Source organism: Pinus tabuliformis, chromosome J (assembly GCF_031772625.1).
Source record: "Pinus tabuliformis cultivar Carrire ecotype Pingquan chromosome J, CPIR1, whole genome shotgun sequence".
Classification (NCBI taxonomy): domain Eukaryota; kingdom Viridiplantae; phylum Streptophyta; class Pinopsida; order Pinales; family Pinaceae; genus Pinus; species Pinus tabuliformis.
In genome coordinates, this window is record NC_142295.1 from 1,453,361,879 (window position 1) to 1,453,376,174 (window position 14,296).

The window sequence follows — 14,296 nt, forward strand, 5'->3', positions numbered from 1 at the left end:
TCTTCAGGTTGTTTCCCCTTATCGTCACCCATTGCAATTCCACTTCAGAGCACTATATCAAATTCGGATCCTCTTCACGAGGCTTAACCCTCATCATCTGCAGGTTCTGAGTTGGTTGCAGTGGTAGCACCCCTTTGTCATGTATCCTTGCTATCAGTGTAAGATAGTCCTCAGTCTCATGATCAAACTGAGTACAATATTTGCATGATGGACGCATTGGGTTAGTGCATTCGCAGACGTTGTGTCCTGGTCCTCCACAATTGTAATAGATTAGTTGTCCCTGACCTCTGCCTGGTCCTCCTCTGGCTCAGCCTCATCCACACCCCTAAAAGCCTGTCTGCACCATCCAGCGCTCTGGTCGGGAGGCTGCATTTCTGCCTGAACTCTATAGGTGGGTGTTATGTCGATCATCAATTCATAACTTCGGTAGTTGCACTCATCATGCCCTACCGATCTATAGAAGTCGCAGAACAATTGTTGCAGCATTTGTACAAACTTTTGTAGCAAATGGAAATTATCAGTCGTATGTTTCCTTGCTACCTGAAATATAGCGCACCATAATGCAGGCCCCGCGCTCGGTCCTACTTGGGCTTCTGGCCTCAAAGGCATCAGTTCTCCTCCTACAATATAGTTTGCAAAGACCGGGCAGTGGTCCTTTGTCATGCCCCTAACCTTTACATTTCAAGCACCATACCTTTTCACGCACTTCTGGCCGAACTGTTCTATCCTGCTTCAGGCTTTTCATTTCGAGGGAAAGATTTTGCAACTGCGCATGGATCTCTTGAACCCCCAAGTTTAGATATTGCATTAGGGTTTCATGCAATCTCCAAGGCTTCTGCCTGAGTCGTAATCTTCTGTTGTGATAGCGCAACCCTTAGGTGAGGTAGGAGCGAAGACACGAACCATTCACGGTGTTGTCCATCTGTTAAGTTCATATTAGCTTCTTGGATTTTACACATCAATCTCTGATCCAATTCCCAAGGTGTCTCACTTGGTTTCCTCACGATTTCCTTGAACCCCACAATCATCTGCACCTCGAATTTATGCCTACTGAACTCTTTATTCAGCGTGGTCTGGATCTCTGCCAACTCTGCATTTAGGTTATCATTAAAGTACTTGATGTACCAAGTTAGTGCACGATCCTATGAAGCACTAACCAACATTGCCTTCCTCATGTGATCATTTGTGATGCCTTGAGCTTCCCATACAGCTTTTATGATGAACCAGAACTGGTCTAGGTCCTCATTTCCCAAGCCTTTAAATAATGGCAGCTTCACTAAATTTGCTATGTTGAACTGGGGTGGAGGTGGTGGTGGTGTGGGCGAAGTCGCAGGTGATGGTGGTGAAAGTGGAGGTGGTAGTCGCGGGAACCCTTGTTTTATCAACTGAACTATGCTTCGCAGAGAAGCCTGCACTACTCCCTCTTCATCACTCAATGGAGGTGAAATCAGCGGGCTATATTCAAGACCCTTTCTTCCTTCATTCATGTAAGTCTTTCCACTTCCCGTAGCTCCAAACATCAAGGTAGGTATTTAAATATTTCAAGTAATTACCTCGTGGACCTTTGAAAAACCATCGCTCCGCCTCGCTGTAACTGGCTCAGGTATTGACCGCAAATTCTATTACAAACCCTCCTATGATATGATCAAGCCAATGATCGACAATGCAAGCAATCTTATCCTTAGAGGCTTCCAGTCGCTCTACTAACTCCGAGGTCCAGACAATAGGACCGTTGAGCCTCCACCTTCCTTTGCTGTCCGCTAGCTTCGCGATCCACTCGTATAACTCAACTAGAAAGGAAAAAAGAAATATTTCATGGATTTCCGTATACAGCCACTATTCCTTTGTCAGCCGCAGATTTTTGTTCTCCAGTACTGTGAATTCGTGGATCTTCCTATCTAACCAGTCTCTGATCTCTTCCTTAGTTGGGTTCCAGTGATATGACATCCCACATCTCTCATGCAGATTCTAGTCCTAGCAATGGAACCATTTGTTGGCTTTGCGGGCCCTGACCCAGGTTCAGTGTTAGTCAGCAAAACAAATCCCTACACTACTGGCCCTTTCGGCATCAACCCATGGAGCGTGGACCAAACTCTGACCCGAAGCATTATGGATGGATGTTGGAACCAAGTTTTTGCACCCTAAGATGGTCATGATGTCGGTTTATACCCCTTGCCCCTGATTTTGTGCAGGTCGCTAAGTCTTAGGGCTCTATCAATCTACCCTCTATTCCACCCTTCAGTACCTCCATGAGGGAGTATGATTGACCTTTGCGCAGCCCTAACCTATGGTTCAGGTACTTTTGCAAAGCTATGGCAATGTATTGTATAGGTTCCCAAATTATCTCAAGTGTTTTACTTATCTTACTGATCAATTACAGTTAATTTCATGTAAACTAATATCTTTACTTGCGTTCAATTAGCAGATATAATCACATACATTCGCACATCAAATAAATAGTGTAAAATAAACCCAGAATGCAATATAATCATATGCATTAACGGAGACTAAATACACAGTAATTGCAGAATACTTCTCTTTATTGATATCTTCCAGCATAATACAAACTCTATCCACCCTACAAACATAACTGTAGGGGTCCATGCACTTAGCTGCGAACTTCCACCCTAGGCCTCTGTGCACTCAGCTACAAAGCCTCTACCTACACGAAGACCCAAAACACTTAGACTTCTCTACCAAAACTTCCAAAGCTTGATTATTCTCTAACTGCCTAGAGATTACTTACTTAGCGGACCATGGGTAGATCTCTACAACTGACTTGACACTTTAAAAAATAAGGACGAACAACCCTTTATGAATCTTGACATCTTCATGCTCCGCAACCACAAAATGTGGAGACTTTACAACTTTATTACAAAATTGTCCCAAAACATGGGCTTTTAGCCCCAAAACTCCTCTTGGGGGAACCCGTTCCCAATAGATCTTCAAGTCATTCTTCCACTCATCATCAATTTTTGGATGACACTTTGCTAATGGGCACTCCCACTGTCAAGGAAGTGGCAACCTTAAATCGCATCCTTACTACATACTCTAATTCATCTAGAACTTCCATTAACTTAGCCAAATCCCAAATATTTTGCTTTAACACTCCACTGGTTATTCACACTCACATGTTTAGGCCTCTTAGTTTTCAAAAGAGCTTCATTTTGGCCAAATATTTGGGTGTCTCTCTCACTAACTACCCTCTTAGGAAAATCACTTGGGAGAATCTCTTCAAAAATTTGAGGCTCATCTTTCCTGCTGGACCTTCTACTTATTAAATTTGGTAGGGTGCTTCACCCTCCTCAAATCAATTCTTCAACCTTTACATATTTATCTCTTATCCATTTTCTCTTCTCTAAAGGTCATTCTAAAAAATATACAAAACATTTAGCAATTCTTCCATTTGTTGGGTGCTGAGAGAGAAAAAATGTGGGCTCTCACTACATGGGATGAACTTTGCCAACCAAAGCTTGAAGGTGGATTTGTACCAAGAGATCCAAAAACTCTTAGTAAAGCACTCAACACAAAAAAATGGTAGAGATTGATCAATAATCCATAAGCCCTCTCGTGTAAGATGTGGAGACACAAATACACCCCAAGAATTCAAGAATTACAACTCTAATTGATAGGTAATATCAAAGGTTCACATATTTTGAATTTTTCCCGGGAACACAAAATTTCATCAAAGAGTGTATCTTTTGGGAAGTAAGAAATGGTTAAAGCATGTTATTCTCAGAGGATTATTGGCACTAATGGCCAAAATTGTCCTATAAAAATCATCTCAATCCTATCAAATACTCTCTTCTTGCCCAAGGACTAACCTTTTTTTTTTACTACTATGGCTCTTCTTCCTCTCATTCTTCTTAGTGGTACAACTGGATAGATTGTACCAATTTGTTAGAGTTGGGTTCCTATTTTAGTTGATCGAAAAAATATTGTTAAAGGAGGAACATATATTCTTCATTGTGTGCGCTAACATAAACGAAATTTCAGCCTCTCATAAGCTTGTAGCCTCCTTTCCCCTAATAATCCAAATGAATATTGTAGCATGTGGGAAAAGCTATGGTATCTCAGACATTGACCTAAAACTGCCCTCTTCTTATAGATTTTATTTTGGAACAAAACTCTTACTTGGGACAAGATTCAACCTCATGGATTCTATGAAATTTCAACCTACTCCCTCAGCCTCTCTAATTTTAAATCTAGTAATCACCTCTTCAACAACAATAGCTACATTGCTTCCCTCTTACACAATATTTCCATCCTATTCCATCAATCTGATCGCAATCCTAAAAGTATCACCTCTACTTTGCATTCATGTTTAGCCTCTTCCTTTATTAATCCCATCACAATAAATTTTGGTACAAGCTCCTACGTTTCCTTCTCTAGAACACTCCAAAAGAGAAATAGTTTTCAAAAACAACACTATCTCTTTTCACAATCTCTAACAAATTATTCTCAACAACCCAAGGAAATCAAATATTTTTCTTTCTTGGGTTGATAAGGATTGGGTTTGTAATCATACCAAAATATTGTCCTCTCCTCCTTGGCATTCTCTCCTCATCTCTCCTCTTGTGTCATTTCACCTCCCCCTCCTCTCCCTCTAGCCCTACCTAAAAGTATCACCTCTACCTTGCATTCATGTTTAGCCTCTTCCTTTATTAATCCCATCACAATAAATTTTGGTACAAGCTCCCACGTTTCCTTCTCTAGAACACTCCAAAAGAGAAATCGTTTTCAAAAACAACACTATCTCTTTTCACAATCTCTAACAAATTATTCTCAACAACCCAAGGAAATCAAATATTTTTCTTTCTTGGGTTGATAAGGATTGGGTTTGTAATCATACCAAAATATTATCCTCTCCTCCTTGGAATTCTCTCCTCATCTCTCCTCTTGTGTCTTTTCACCTCCCCCTCCTCTCCGTCTAGCCCTACCTATTGGTCTCCCCCTCACATTGACTTCATCAAACATAATTTTGATGATACCTCTAAAGGGAATTTTGGTCTAACTAGCTATGGAGATTTCTTAGACAATGCACACATTCAAATCACTCACATATATGTGGGAGAAATCATTCACACTACCAACATTGTTTCGAAAATTTAAGCACTTGAATAAGGCGTCTTCATGGCCATAGGAAAGTGTTACTCCAAGTTCATCATGGAGGGAAATTTGAAGAAAATAATAAACATATTTCGAAGAATCCAATGTGGTTCTAACCCATCCCAAGCAACCAATAACTTGAGATTAGGAGCTCGAGTAACAAACATACTAGAGCTCCTAATTCAAATTCCTACCACCCTCCTCTCTCATGTTCATCAGGAGGGAAATAAATTGACTAATCATGACCCCAATCTAAGTGCTTCATTGATAGATCTGGATAAGGATCAAGGCATTCTTGACTCCCTCCTCTCTTAATGTGAGAATTAGGATGCATTCAAATCACTCACATGTATGTGGGATTAATCGTTCACACTACCAACATTGTTTCACAAATTTAAGCAACTGAATAAGGCCTCTTCATGGCCATAGGAAAGTGTTACTCCAAGTTCATCATGGAGGGAAATTTGAAAACAATAATAAAGATATTTCAAAGAATCCAATGTGGTTCTAACCCATCCCAAGCAGCCAATAACTTGAGATTGGGAGTTTGAGTAACAAACGTAGTAGAGCTCCTAATTCAAAATCCCACCACCTTCCTCTCTCATGTTCCTGAGGGAAATAAATTGGCTAACCATCTGCCTAATAATGACCCCAATCTAAATTGATTCATTGATAGATTTAGATAGGGAGCAAGGCATTCTTGACTCCCTCCTCTCTCAATATTGGAATTAGGACACATTCAAATCACTCCCATATATGTGGGAGTAATCGTTCACACTACCAACATTGTTTCAAAAATTTAAGCACTTGAATAAGGCCTCTTCATGGCCATAGGAAAGTGTTACTCCAAGTTCATCATAGAGGGAAATTTGAAAAAAATAATAAAAATATTTCAAAGAATCCAATGTGGTTCTAACCCATCCCGAGCAACCAATCACTTGAGATTGGGAGCTCAAGTAACAAACATAGTAGAGCTCCTAATTCAAATTCCTACCACCCTCCTCTCTCATGTTCGTTAGGAGGGAAATAAATTGGCTAACCATTTGCCTAATCATGACCTCAATCTAAGTGCTTCATTGATAGATCTGGATAGGGAGCAAGGCATTCTTGACTCCCTCCTCTCTTAATGTTAGAATTAGGACAAAATAAGCTTTAGCCCCCTCCCTCTCCCCTCACCCCCCTCCTCTCCCTCTAGCCCTACCTATTTGGCCTCCCCCTCACATTGAATTTATCAAACAAAATTTTGATGATGCCTCTAAAGGGAATCTAGGTCGAACTAGCTATGGAGATTTCTTAGACAATGCACACATTTAAATCACTCACATATTTGTGGGAGAAATCATTCACACTACCAACAATGTTTCAGAAATTTAAGCACTTTAATAAGGCCTCTTCATGGCCATAGGAAAGTGTTACTCCAAGTTCATCATGGAGGGAAATTTGAAAAAAATAATAAACATATTTCAAAGAATCCAATGTAGTTCTAACCCATCCCAAGCAACCAATAACTTGAGATTGGGAGCTCAAGGAACAAACATACTAGAGCTCCTAATTCAAGTTCCCACCACCATCCTCTCTCATGTTCATGAGGAGGGAAATAAATTGGTTAACCATTTGGCTAATCATGACCCTAATCTAAGTGCTTCATTGATAGATCTGGATAGGGATCTAAGGAATTCTTGGCTCCCTCCTCTCTCAATGTTAGAATTGGCACAAAATAAACTTTAACCCCCATCCCACCCCCACAATTGTTGTGCGTCCCCTCTAACTCTAATATAATGGATGCCCCTCAAAATAAATGCTCCGTTGAGTGAGCCATTTGGCAAGTTATTGACCTCTTTATCATGTGAAAAGATCAAAGCAATGGGCAATGTAAGCTCTTAAAATTAAAATATAATATTGAACCTTTTATATATAATATTTTTGATGTATTAAATTATAAACACATAACAGAATTATATCATAAAATATTGAAATGTTGATCCAAAAAAAATTCATTATGTTAAATTGATCAATATAAATGAATTACCAGATTTAACTTCAAGGTTTTCTATGTTTCTGAAATTTATATTACCTAATAAATTAACAAATCTCTATGCATGCCCCGAACCTGCCGTAAAGAAATCTCTCGTCGATCTGTTAAGCCGCAGCCGAGGTTCAAAAAGGTGAATTCCTATAGCTTGGCGCTAGAAGCCAGTTTCTAAACACGGCGTTGGGAGGACTTAGTTTTTGGATGAAGTTGATCAAGAAAACAGGGGTTAGGGTGATGCTTCTTTTCTGGATTACGGATCAACAGGAAGCTAGTGTCTGTTGAACAACTATGCAGCACTACACTACTTAGCAGCAGCTTCACTAAAGAAAGATAATAACTATTTGCTAACAACGCTCAGCTCGAACTCAAATGGGTTAAGCCATTTCTCTTTTTATTTTTAAAGTACAGTAACAAAAATTTCAGTGTCTGGTGGATCAAACCGAAATGTCTTTCAAAAACAGTTTTACAACCTTGAGCTTTCAAAACAGTTTTACAACCTTGACCTTGACATATGAAATGTCTGTCTGCTATATGAAGAAACTTGTGGAAAAGGACGGAAGTGTAAATACCTATAACCGAGACTATCTGTCCCAGAAAAAAACATGAAAAAGCAATAATCTGAAATAGGAAGCTGATGGTCAACTTTTGTACAGTCCAGAGAGTAAATAAATCAAAATCCAGCTGAATCAGATGTAGAGGGTAAGACCTATTGATTTTATATGTAGTTTATTTTAAGATAAGACCTATTGATTTTATATGCACTTTATTTAGCTAATTACTCTTTAAAACAACTACTATATTATGAAATAAATTACTCTTTAAAAAACAAAGATAATATATTATGATTTCACTAGCAAATCTCTAGTAAGAAGCCCTAAAAGCTAAAAAATACTATATTAAGATTTCATTCGAAAATCTCTTCGTTTAGGAACCTGTAATTACACCATTGACATTTCATCTAAAGTGCAGGAATCGTGTTGAAGGCAACGAGCTGAACACAACAAGCTGAAAAAACAGAAAGAATAAGAAACTGGAACCAGAGCTTGTTGTATACTCTGTTGCTAAAGTGGTTTACCCTGCAGTAGGATAAGTAGTTGATGCAATTAATCCAAACAAATACATACGCAAAGACGCAGTTCCAACACCTAGTGGTGAAGATTATGAGTTTCTTGCAGTGGAGCAAGTAGTTGATGCAATTAATCCAAACAAAAACATACAGAGAGATGCAATCCCAAAAACTGGTGATGAAGAGTAGGATTCAGATGTTTGTGACTGGGATAGAGATTGAGAAGAATATCATGTCCCATAACCAGTTTTTTTATTTCTTGGATGCCCTTAGACAAAGGAAGTTCGATATTGGTGATGCAACTTCTTGAGATTCGATATTGGTGATGCAACTTCTTATTCGTATCTATGTCTCATCTAAAGTCTAGGAATAGTGTTGTACTACAACCTCTCACCGGCCAAAGGTAATGACCGTTGTACAACAACAGGTCTCATCAGATATTCTCACAACCAATCATTTGTTTATGGTTATATAGATTAAAAAACTATGAGGGAAACTGAGACGTGCTCTAATCTTCTTCGGCTTACATGAATTGATGTATAGCATCACACAAAAGTTTGTGGATGCTATGCATTGCTTCAGCAAAAGAATTTCTCCATGCGACGCACTATGGATCTCGGTGATAAACCCTGACCCAATACACTTGCCAGCTCTGTGGCCTTCTGATGACACAAAACCCGTTAAGGTCAGCCACGAATCTGGGTTTAAAATATTTCCTTAGGTCGCCACAGGCTCTCATATTGCACCCAACTCTTTCAATTGGCCTCTAAATTATGCTTTAATGCCTAATGGCATATCAAGGGCCTTCAGTGCAACACCTACAGCCTCAGAAAGTGGATTTTCTTATACAATAACAAGAGGTGCAAAAAATGTTGTCCATTATTGAAGTGAAATACAGGGTATAAGGGGGATCGGTAATGCCCCACTATAATCTCAACCCCAAATAGTTGCCAAGGTCTTCACCAGGAAAACCAGTCTTCTTAGTGAAAAGGTTATGCCCATATGTACCTAGGTCCTAGCTGATTCAGGTTCATCAGCTTTTACTTCATATAATTAATTTATTCGATCCTAGCTGATAGATTTAAATTTATGCTAAAATTCACTTAAGTGATCAATATTTTAGCTAAAGCAGGAGAAGGGGCTCCGCAACATAGAATCAACCCCGTCGGCACCATCCAGGACCAGCCACAAAATAAGCTAATGTGCCAGGAACAAAAGAAGCAAGGGTAGCTAGTAGAGAAGCAACACGAATGGCACTTGTTGCATATTCTATTGCTTCACTGGTTTGCCCAACAGTAGGAGGAGTAGTTCATGCAAACAAATACATAGAGAGAAATGCAGTTCCAAAAACTCCTTATGTACAGAGCATAAGAAACAAACCCTAAATAAGGGGAGCACTCCACTCCACATAATCAATCAGGTAAAGCCAAATCACTACCTGAACAACGAAGGGTTTAATGGAATTGTCTGTAAAGCATGACAAGGGACTCCCCCTGCAGCTGGGAGTGGATTGCCCTCCCCGATACCCCACCCCTGCTAACGCCTGATGTATTATGTTTAAATGCAAAAGGGTAGCAATAGAGAAATTATGTTCAAATGCAATTGGGTAGAAAGCAGAAGAACTAGGGCTGGAGAATATAATAATTTCAGCAAAAAATAAACACAGGTTCATTTTAAATTTGGTATACCCATGAATTTTAATATTTATCATCACTCTATGAATGTAAACTTGAGGTCAAATACTACACCTTCTTTAAAAACTAGTTGCAGAAATTAAAAGCTTACTTGCAACAGCGAAATTCTGTTTCTGCTGTTAAGATCAGGGCTGGGTTCGCTAACAGAAATATTTCCTTTGCCCTAAAACCCCGCCTCCGTGTTTTCTCCTCTGGCCCGAAAGCTCTGGCTCTTTCTCCTCTGGCCCGAAAACTCTGGCTCTGATTCTCCTCCAGGACTGGAACTCTGCCCCTGGATTAAAATACCTTACACATTTATTACAGAATACATACATTATTACAATTCAAACATAGATCAGGCCCGAAAACTCTGCCGCTGGAATAAAATATCCTACACAATTGTTACAGAATACATGCATGAGTAATGAAACATAGATTACCTCTTCTTTCAATCTGCTAATTTCATCCTACTTCGTATCATAGCTTCATATCCTCCTTTCACATATCAAAACCCAACAAAATATAAAATAACCCTCACTCTAAAAACCAAAAGAACCTTCATACTTGCCAACAAAATTCAGAATCAAAGAAAAAATAGCACAGGGAAAAAATGAAATACTAGAACAGTGAAAAGAATCACAACACAGCAATACGAAACAATTCAGAACAAAACAATAGACATGGCCATGCCTAACACAACACAACACAAGACAAGACCAGAGAGAAAAACAAGTTCAATGGATTACTCGCAAACAAACACCAAAAATATCTCCACTGCCCAATGCCGCTCCCTCCTCGTTTAACAAAGGCCGCTTCTCTAACATACATTTGAATTTAATGGCAGATATTATATGCAGTTTTCCTAAAACTTTTAAATCCGAGGGTGACAGGCTGGCGTAAGAACCGTTAGGCAAAGGAGGGAGGGTGACAGGCTGGCGTAAGAACCGTTAGGCAAAGGAGGGAGGGTGATGATTGTATGTTTGAATTTTTTTGAAATGGACAGTTATTCATTGTGTAACGAGTTAATTTTATAAAATAATAAATCTTTTTTATTATGTTATTTTTAATATTTAAGTTTAATTTTATTAATAATTTAATTTCAAGTTTTTACATAATTTATTATTTTAAAATTAGTTTTATTTATTTTTAAAATTAATTTTACAATTAAAAAAAAATTATAAACCAATATAATAAAAATGAATATATTTTATTTTATAATAAAGATCATTTATCTTATTCAACTTCAAAAACAGTATTATTAACATAATAAAATATATATAATTAAAATAAAACAAAATTGAAATGTAATAACATATATACATTAAAATTGAAAATTTTTACATCAATATGAAATTAATGAAACGTACATTTTTTTCTTAAAATACAAATATCATATAATAAAATAATACAAATACACATAAAATTGAGTCATTAAAGGATTATATATATATATATTCTTTACTTATTACTACATTTTAGATACATCAAATGAAAAGATATTAATTTAAATAATGAATTCATCAATATTAAATAATTTAATAAAAGATTTTCCTATAGGGGTGACATATAGCCATGATAATGTTTAAAGATGTGATAGTGAGTGGAGATCATGGCCATAACCACCCACACACTTGGAAAACGATCTAGATGAAAATTCGTCCAAACATGTTAATGATTGAATCCAATGTGGTTGGTGTTTGGATGGTTTGGTGGTCTCGTCAGTGCTCCATTCCTCTAAAGCTAGTACAAATACTGATGGATTTGCAATCACAATAATGAAGGTGGAGAGAGGCATGGCAAGTAATAATTGTTGGGAGATGCGAGAAAGGAAATATTCTGCAATTTGGAATGATCACTCCCCTTGTATCTAGCTCAAAAGCAAAAGCAATCTTTCTATTCTACCAATTATGTTTTCCAAGTGATGGGACAATAACATATGCAAGCTTGATTGCGCTTTGATTATCACATATTAGTTATGTATTTGATTTCTGAACTAGTCCAAGTTCAGTAAGGACACATCACAACCAAACTACTTCTTCAGTATATTCCTTAGCAACCTTGTACTTTGCTTCACATGAGAAATGAGAAAGAGTTATCAACTTCTTATTGCACCATGAAACCGGACTTGAACTAAGATGAAAGATGCAACTTGCAACAGAATGTGTATCTAAAATTTCACCTACCCAATTAAAGTATATATAACCAAGAAGAGAAATTGAACCCCTCCTTGAATAGAAAACACACTAAATCATTGTCCCCTATAAATATCAGAGAATTCTATTTGTTTCCTTCCAATGGATTTCATGAGGCTTCTGTATAAACCTCAAGACCATATTAACAACAAAAGAGATATCGGGCTAGTTGTGTGTCAAATATTTCAAAGCACCCACAAGCTTACAAGAAAGAGTAGCATCACAAAGAGGAGTAGTACAATCAATATTTAAATTCACATGAGATTGAAATGGCATTTTTGAAGGCTTACAATCACTCATATGGAACTAATCAAGTAAAAAAAACAAATATTTAGGTTGTGAAATAAATATATATGCCAAATTTGAAGACCTAGAAAATAGTGCAAGATGCCTAAATCTGTCATTTTAAATTCATTATTAAATTACTATATATAGGTAATATGACTACTAACAATTATAGGATCGTTCGTTTATAATACAACAATGAGGACATCATCACTAAATTTCTTTACATAAGGATTTAGATTATATATACATTGTTTGAAACAATTTTTCAAGAAATAACTATAAATTTTCTCATACCAATCTCTAGGTGTCTACTTAAGATGATATAGAGACTAAATTATTACACCGTGGGTGGATGGATCAAATAAACTGTAAACTTTAGAATACTCACTATAAATAATGAAACACATTTGTTAGACTTGGGCTCTAATCTTTTCCATTTTTCATCAAGAATATCAAACAAATATTCCCTATCAAATATCTTAAAGTTATGTTGTATTTTCTTCCGTTCCATTTTTCTTTAGGAGTAGCCTACAAAACTTCCTTAATAGGCACTCTATTTAAAATATAGTTAGAAAAATGAATGGATTTATCCCAATAACATTTATTTGATCCTTTACAATAAAGCATACATCTAGCTATTTTAACGAAACTTCTATTTTTCTCCTCAACTACGCCATTTTGCTGAGGTGTATAAGGAACCGTCTTTTGATGTGAATATCGTACCTATAAAAATATGTAGTAAATTATTTTTTAGTGAATTCCCCCTACCACCACCCCTACTATTATCAACCTACTTTACCCAAATTGAGCTCATTGAAAAATCCCTTGACTTATTGACCTTCATGCATAGCATGTGTTTCCGGGAAAACTAGTGTCTTTTCGATCTGCTAGTCCCACTAGGATTGGCAGCTATCCTAGAAAAAAACAATCTAAGAAATTTGTGATTTCCTTTATGTATGATAGATAAGAGAGAAGCAAAGGGACCAACCTGGATCTTCCGCTTGACTCCTTACTTGATTTCTCTCCCCCTTGATAAAGCTTGCAACTCCTTTCCTACTTGTCCCGCTTAGAGAATACCTGTAGAAGCAAAGTAACAAAACGCCATCAAATCATCTGGATCTATTATATCATAAACAATGCAGAATCAGAAATACATTGAACATACAATGGCATTCATAAATAACAAGATTCACAAATACACGATTGCATGGAGGAAAACTCAAATAAATTTATTAAATTAGAAGGGAGAATGACAACCCAGTTGTCTGATCCAACATCATAGATGAGCATGAAATATTTTTTTGTTATTTTCCATGTGAATTACATGAGTGGTTGTCTAAATTGGTAGATAGTCAGGGTACATAGAAGATAGACAACTTTATTATGTGGACCCAAGAACTAGTGAAGCGCCTGGAGGCTTCAGAAAACAAGATCATGTGGGCTATCGATTACTGGATCGATAGTATTCTGGGAGGATTCATTACCGAGTTTGTGATCGGTACATCCACGAGTTATAGTGACACTAAGCACAGGTTTTTTAAAGGACCCAAAGGTAAGTATTTGAAATCCTTGAAGACTTGGATTAAAATATTATTATGTGAAAATTAGGTTATGCCCTTAAATTGATGTTTGGGACTACGCAAAGTGGAAGTGTGTTCGGAAGGAACCTAGATTTGGGTGTTGAATACAGTCCTCTATCAGGATCGTCTAATAGTGACGATGAAGGTAGTATTTTGAAGACACCATGAGGCACGCTGCAAACCGTAAGCCAGGGTATTACAAGAATACCACATCCATCTATTCCACCTCTGCTTCCACCTCCGCCTCACACACCCACACCTCCGCCTCCACCTCCACCTCCACTATTCAACATGGAAAACACAATGAAGATGCCCGTGTTTAAGGGTCTGGGGGCCGAAGACCCTGAAAAATTTGG

The 14,296-nt window shown here is 37.5% G+C and overlaps 1 long non-coding RNA gene across 1 annotated transcript; it reads right to left on the reverse strand.

Annotated features, from left to right (window-relative positions):
* Window positions 1-9,988: 9,988 nt before the first annotated feature.
* LOC149232847 (uncharacterized) lies at window positions 9,989-10,664 on the reverse strand. Its single transcript, XR_016247579.1, has 2 exons — window positions 10,321-10,664; window positions 9,989-10,172 (listed from the first exon to the last, which is right to left on the reverse strand). It is a non-coding gene; the product is annotated as an uncharacterized LOC149232847 (long non-coding RNA).
* Window positions 10,665-14,296: the final 3,632 nt, after the last annotated feature.